This window comes from Bubalus bubalis, chromosome 4 (genome assembly GCF_019923935.1).
Source record: "Bubalus bubalis isolate 160015118507 breed Murrah chromosome 4, NDDB_SH_1, whole genome shotgun sequence".
Classification (NCBI taxonomy): Eukaryota; Metazoa; Chordata; class Mammalia; order Artiodactyla; family Bovidae; genus Bubalus; species Bubalus bubalis.
In genome coordinates, this window is record NC_059160.1 from 71,570,348 (window position 1) to 71,578,203 (window position 7,856).

The 7,856-nt window shown below is 38.4% G+C and overlaps 1 pseudogene; it reads left to right on the top strand.

Moving 5' to 3' along the window:
• Positions 1-6,498: 6,498 nt before the first annotated feature.
• LOC102402430 lies at positions 6,499-7,492 on the top strand (annotated as a pseudogene).
• Positions 7,493-7,856: the final 364 nt, after the last annotated feature.

A 7,856-nucleotide genomic window follows, 5' to 3' on the forward strand; every position in this document is an offset into this window, starting at 1 on the left:
TGTAGGGGACATGGGTTTGATCCCTGGTCAGGGAAGTTCTGCATCCCACATTGATGCACGATCCCTGAACAGCACCCTGGCCAGGGACCAAGTTGGGGTCAAAAATAAATTAATTTTTTAAAAAAGATTAATTTTTTAAAAGACTTAGTCTTTTTTTTTCTCCCCCATATAGGAATAGCATATTCGCTAATTTTAACAGTTATCACGACTTTGCCTTCTCTGTTAACAGCCACAGAATCCATCCATTTGCTCAGTCCAAAGTTCTGGACTACTTCCCATCATACAGTACATGCAATATGTCATCAAATTCGACCGTTTCTCCCTCAAGAGGTGTCCCGATCTGACTAATTCTCACATCTCCCCTGCTACTACCTGATTCAAGTCACTATCAGCTTCTACCTGGATCACTGCACTAGCTTCCTTCTGCCTCTGCTCCCTCCAGGGTATTCCAGGACACAGCAATCAGAGCAAATCCCATAAAAATGTGTCAGATCACATGACTCCTACATGGTCTGTGCCCCCCTCCCCACCTTCATCCTGGAGCCCATTCTCCCCTCCCTCAGTTTTATTGAGAGAAAATATTGCCTAAGTTTAAGGGGTACAACATAATGATTTGATGTGTGTGTACAAATCATCTGTATGTATACAGATTGCAAAATGATTGCCATTAACATGGTGATGAGAACACTCCGTATTTACTCTCTTATGAGAACACTTCATATTTATTCTCTTAGCAACTTTCAAGTATACAACACAGTAGCATTAGCTATTGTCACCATGTTGTACATTACATTCCCAGAACTTACTTTTCTTGTAACTGGCGGTTTGTATCTTTCGATCACCTGCATCCATTTCCCTCACCCCAACCCTCCACCTCTGGCAGCGACTAATTTGCTCTTTGTCTCTGTGAGTTCTTTTTTTCTTTTAGATTTCACATACAATTGAGATCACATAGTATTTGTCTTTCTCTTGACTTCTTTCTCTTAGTGTAATGCTATCAAATGAAAATAGCTCAGTCCTGTTCAACTCTTTGCAACCCCATGGACTATATAGTCCATGGAATTCTCCAGGCCAGAATACTGGAGTGGGTAGCCTTTCCCTTCTCCAGGGGATCTTCCCAACCCAGGGATCGAACCCAGGTCTCCCACATTGCATGTGGATTCTTTACCAGCTAAGCCCAAGGGAAGCCCAAGAATACTGGAGTGGGTAGCCTATCCCTTCTCCAGGGAATCTTCCCAACCCAAGGATCGAACTGGGGTCTCCTGCATTGCAGATGGATTCCTTACCAACTGAGCTAGGAGGGAAATCCAGTGCTATCAAGGTCCATCCAAATTGTTGCAAATGGCTGGACTTCCTTCTTTTTGTGACTGAATAATATTCCATAGGGTGTGTGTGTGTTTATGCCATGTAGTCTTTATCCATTCATCTGTTCATGGACACTTAGATTGTTTCCATGTCTTGGCTACCATAAATATCAGTGCAGTGACCCTGGAGGTACAGATATATCTTTGTGATAGTGATTTCATTTCTTTTAGATATATACCCAGAAATGTAGTTGCTGTATTATATGGTAAATCTATTTTTAATTATTTGAGCACTTTTATACTGATTTCCATGGTAGAGCACCAATTTATATTTCTCCCAATACTGTACAAGAGTTCCCATTTTCCTACATCCTCATCAACACTTATTATCTCCTGTCTTTTTGATGATAGTCATTCTAACAGGTATGAGGGGATATCTTGTGAATTAATTTGCATTTCTCTGATGATCTGTGTTGCTTAGCATCTTTTCATGTTCTTGTTTGTTGTTCAAATATCTTCTTTGAGAAAATGTCTATTCAGGTCCACTGCCAATTTTCAAACTGGTTTTTCTACTGGGGCATATGGATTCATATATATTTTGGCTATTAACATCTTATAAGAATTGTGGTTTGTAAATATTTTCTCTCATCCTGTATGTTGCCTTTTCATTTTGTTGATTGTTTCTTTTGCTATGTGGAAGCTTTTTAGTTTGATGTAGTCTCTTCAGTTTATTGTTTATTTTATTACTTGGGCTTTAGGTGTCAAATCCAAAAAAAATCATTGCTGAGACCAGTGTCCTGGAGATTTTACCCTATGCTTTCCTTTAGGAATTTTGTGGTTTCAGGTTTTACATTTAAGTCTTTAATCCATTTTGAGTTAATTTTTGTGAGTGGCATAAGCCAGGGGTCCAGTCTCATTCTTTTGCATATGAATATCATATTTTCCCCAGGGTCATTTATTGAAGAGACTGCTTCTTCTCCATTGAGTATTCTTGGCTCCCTTGTCAAGTATTGATCATATCCTGGGAACTTTTTGGTCTCATCTCCTATCGCTCTGTCTTTCTTCTTTGGTATTTTTGATTCAGTAAAAGATTTGTGTTTGTTTCAGTTTTATTTTCCTGTTGGATGCTGTTACTTTGAGTTTGTCTACCTCCTATAGTACCATGAGCTTACAAAGGTTATCCTATTAGTACAATTTATTGACTTCTTAGTCTTGCCATGGCTTTGTGTAATTCGACTGTTTTCTACTCTGGCTGCACATTAGAATTCCCTGGGCAGTTTTAAAGAAATACCATTGTCTATGTCTTCCCTGCAGAACTTCTGAAGTAACTGGTCCTGAGAGGCAAGTAGCTACACAGCATCAGTATTTTTTTAAAGCTCCCTGGAGGGTTTAATATACGGTTGTAACTAAGAAGGACTTATGTAATCCTTTAAAAGAATCTCCTGAAATATGTGTTAGTATTCCTATTTTGAGCCCTGGGATGGCAGGGACTTCACACCTTTTTTTTTTCTTTTTGGTATTTTCAGTGCCTCTTAGAGTGTCTGACATATAATTATTGCTTACTAAATGTTCCATCAATGAATGAGCAAACTGAGGCATTAAAGGCTTAGCTACCTTATCTAAAGGTCTAACTACCTTGTTACTAAAGGTCACACAGTAAGTGATGAGAATTATTAATGGAATCCATATCTGTTTCCAAAGCCAGCACTCTTAGCCATATATTATACTCTCTCTTCCTAGACCCTTACCTTGTAAGAGTAGGGGGCAGTGCAAGATAGAAAAGCAACACTGAAGACAGATTTTTATTTCACCACTTTTCCTGGGGTTTTTACAAAAATACTACTTTGTTAAAATGGGTTAGAATTAATATGGAAGATGTTGCTGAACTATTTGATGAGACTATATCTTTCAGGAGCAGAGTGGAGAAAAGGGCTTATAATTTTGTTTTCCCTGGACTGAACTGACCCATGGTGTATTTTAGGGTGAAAACAAAAGCTTTCTGTAACAATTCTGTTTTATAGTAATTGAACCACAAGTCATTTCTATAACAGCATAAATCTATGTTTCCCGAGATGAAAGTGTATGCCACAAACCATGGCTTGCCATTTCACATATTATCATGTGGTTAGCCTCTACTTTTAAGCTCTGGTTATCTTAATGATAGAGATTTTCCATAAAACACTGTGTGAATGGGCATGTAAGTGTGGATGTTTGTATGAAAAAGAGAAAGATTACAGAAGAAAGATGGGAAAAGAATTACATCAAGAATCAAACAATGTAGTATCCAAATACCTTTTGTTTTAGACTAAATGTTTGTGCCTCCCTCCCCACCCCCACCCCCAAATTTATGTGTTGAATCTCTAAACATCAGTGTGGTTGAATTTGGTAATGGGACCTTTAAGGAAGTAATTAAGGTTGAATGAGGTCATACGGGAGGGTCCTGATTCAGTAGGATTAGTGTTCTAGCAAGTTATCTAGTGCCTCTTATAAAGCTTTATAAGCTGTCTTCCTGTAAACATATGGAGGAAAAACCAGGTGAGACATAGTGAGAAGATGACCATCTACAAGCCAGGAAGAAAGTCCTCACTGGAAACTGTATCAACTGGAACCTAGATCTTGGACATCTGGCTTCTACAACTAAGAGAAAGTAACTTTGTTTTGTTTAAACCACCATCTATGGTATTTTATTATGGCAGCCCTAGCAGACTAATATACCTTTGGAGGAGTGTTGGTGGCTGTAAAGACATGAAAATATTATTTTTGTATCAAAATCACTAATACTATGCCAAAGCCTTTTATTGGAGTTTATCACCAGAATCTTAATTGGAGGGAAATTTCAGGAAATGGGGTGGAATTTACATGAATTATTTTTTCTAGATGAAAAGAGTAGATTAGTGCCATCTATAAGTTAACTATTAAACCAGGTTAGAATATCACAGAGAGAAAACGGCTATGCAGACTCATGGGAAGCTGTGGGCAGTATTATTCCCCATGGCAGGGTGGAGGTAGGTTTGGTAGGCCAAGAGGACTTTTTTTTAATAAAAAATTAATTAATAAATTTTGTTCATGCTTAAAGTAATATCATCTAACCAAGCTTCTTAATTTACTTTATTTTGTATTTTGTGCCTTGAGATTTTGCACTTTTTAAAGAATATTTATTTGTGACTGTGCTGGGTCTTCATTGCCGCACGGGCTTTTCTCTGGTTGTGGCGAATGGGGGCTACTCTCTAGTTGTGGTGCACAAGCTTCCCTTTGCAGTGGCTTCTCTTCTTGCATAGAATAGTCTGTAAGTTGTGTGGGCTTCAGTAGTTGTAGCACACGGGCTTAGTTACCCTGAGGCATGTGGGATCTTCCTGGACCAGGACTGAACCTGTGTCTCCTCTATTGGCAGATGGATTCTTTACCGCTGAGCCACCAGGGAAGACTTTAGTTTACTTTAAATCTACTAGTCCTTCAACCTTCTCTTAACATATTATATTCTCTCTGTTGTCCTTAACAAATCTGATTTTCCAATCTTTTGGGGCTGTCAGGATAAATTAAAGTCTGAGAAGCTCCAAATGCTGGGACAGATAACTGGGATCAGTAGTTCTTTCTGCTCTTTTGAAGACCCTCTCCAACCATGAGTTTTGCAAAGATAATAACAGTGGAGAAAGGGCTGGTGAGCAGAAATTGCTTAGGTCTGTGCATTCCTGTGGTGTTTAGATTCCAGATCCCTGCCTGGAGGTGAATCCAAAGATTCAAAATATTGCAAAAGTATATGAAACTGCAGTCAATCTTCTTGCAGCTCAGCTACTGAAAACATAAAAAGTTATGACTCAAGTGGCTGAGGGTTGGACTAGTCATAGGTAATTTCAATCGATTAAAAGCTGTATCCCAGATATAGCTCAACTTGACTCTGAAAGAAATACTAATGATAAGCTCCTCATCCTAATTTCCAGATAGATAAAAGGGCTTGTATTTGCTGGAAAATAAAATGAAGTAAAACAAAACTAAATATTATACTTTGGTCACCACTGTTCTTTTATATACATTATTTGGAATATAACAAAAGAATTATGAAGCACACCAAGAAACAGGAAAATGGGATATATAGTCAAAAGAAAAATTAGTCAGTAGAAACAGACCCATAGATTACCCAGTTACTGGCATTAATAGAACTTTAAAACAACTAATACACATATGTTTTTAAAATTTGCAGGAAAAGATGGATATAATGATTAAAAAGATTGGGCGTTTCAGAAGAGATATGGAAAACTCTAAAAAAAAAAAACAAACAGAACCTCTAGAGCTGGAAAATATAGCATCTGAATCAAACACTCATTAGATGGGCTTAACATTAGATTGAACACCATCAAAGTGAGGCTCAGTTCAGTTCAGTTGCTCAGTCACGTCCAACTCTTTGCAACCCCATGAACTGCAGCACGCCAGGCCTCCCTGTCCATCACCAACTCCCAGAGTTCACCCAAACCCATGTCTGTTGAGTCGGTGATGCCGTCCAACCACCTAATCCTCTGTCGTCCCCTTTTCCTGCCCTCAATCTTTCCCAGCATCAGGGTCTTTTCAAATGAGTCAGCTCTCCACATCAGGTGGCCAAAATATTGGAGTTTCAGCTTCAACATCAGTCCTACCAATGAACACCCAGGACTGATCTCCTTTAGAATGGACTGGTTGGATCTCCTTGTAGTCCAGAGGACTCTCAAGAGTCTCAGTGTACCTGAAGACAGACAACCCATGTATTTATATTAATATCAGATAGTATAGGCAAGAAGCATTACCAAATGAAAGGAAGACATTTCATAATGATGAAAGGGAAAATCTTTAAGGGACAATAATGCTAAATGTATATGAACCTCAAAATATATGAGGCAAGAATGAATAGAAATAAAGAGAGAAATAGACAGTCACAAGCATAGTTGGAAATTTTAACACACTCCTTTCTCAGTAACTGGTAGATTAAGTAGACGAAAAATGAGAAAGGACATAGAAAATCTGAACCACTCTCTCTAACTTAATTTAAATTTACATAACACTACATTAAACAACTCCAGAATACTCCTTCTTTTCAAGTGCATTTAGAATATTTACCAAGATAGAACTCATGCCAAACCATAAAAAGAAGTCTGAATAAATTCAAAAGACAGAACCTATACAGAGTATGCTCTTAGAATACAATAGAAAATAATAACAAAAAGATATCAAGAAAAATCCCCAAATATTTAGAAATGAGAAACGCTTCAAAGAAGGAATCACCAGGAAAAAGATAAAAGATTTTGAACTGAATTATAACAAATACACATATCAGAATTTGTGAAATTAAAAGACGCTTGCTCCTTGGAGCAACCTAGACAGCATTTTAAAAACCTGAGACAGCTCTTTCCTGGCTGGAACCATGGAGGGTGCAGAAGAGAAGAAAAAGAAGGTTTCTGCTGTGCCAGAAACCCTTAAGAAAAAGTGGAAGAATTTCGCAGAGCTTAAGATCAATCGACTGAGAAAGAAGTTTGCCCAAAAGATGCTTCGAAAGGCAAGGAGGAAGCTTATCTATGAAAAAGCTAAGCATTACCACAAGGAATACAGGCAGATGTACAGAACTGAAATTTGAATGGCTAGGATGGCAGGAAAAGCCGGCAACGTCTATGTACCCACGGAACCCAAATTGGCGTTTGTCATCAGGATCAGAGGTATCAAAGGTGTGAGCCCAGAGGTTTGAAAGGTGCTGCAGCTCCTTCGCCTCTGGCAGATCTTCAACGGCACCTTTATGAAGCTCAACAAGGCATCAGTTAACATGCTGAGAATTGTGGAGCCATACATTGTATGGGGGTACCCGAATCTGAAGTCTGTAAATGAATTGATCTACAAGCGTGGTTATGGCAAAATCAACAAAAAGCGAATTGCCCTGACAGACAACGCATTGATTGCTCGATCTCTTGGGAAATATGGAATCATCTGCACGGAGGATCTGATTCATGAGATCTATACCATTGGAAAACGTTTCAAAGAAGCAAACAACTTCCTGTGGCCCTTTAAATTGTCTTCTCCATGAGGTAGAATGAAGAAAAAGACCACCCATTTTGTAGAAGGTGGAGATGCTGACAACAGGGAAGACCAGATCAACAGGCTTATTAGAAGGATAAACTAAGGTATCTACCAGGATTATTTTTGTAATCTGGTTAATAAACAATTGAAACAAATTGAAATAAAATAAAATAAAAAAATAAAAACCTGAGACATTACTTTGCCAACAAAGGTCTATCTAGTCAAAACTGTGGTTTTTCCATTAGTCATGTATGAGTGTGAGAGTTGGACTATAAAGAAAGCTGAGTGCTGAAGAATTGATGCTTTTGAACTGTGGTATTGGAAAAGACTCTTGAGAGTCCCTTGGACTACAAGAAGATCCAACCAGTCCATCCTAAACGAAATCAGTCCTGAATATTTATTGGAAAGACTGATGCTGAAGCTGAAGCTCCAATACTTTGGCCACCTGATGTGAAGAACTGACTCATTTGAAAAGCCCCTGATGCTGGGAAAGATTGAAGGCCAGAGGAGAAGGGGCCG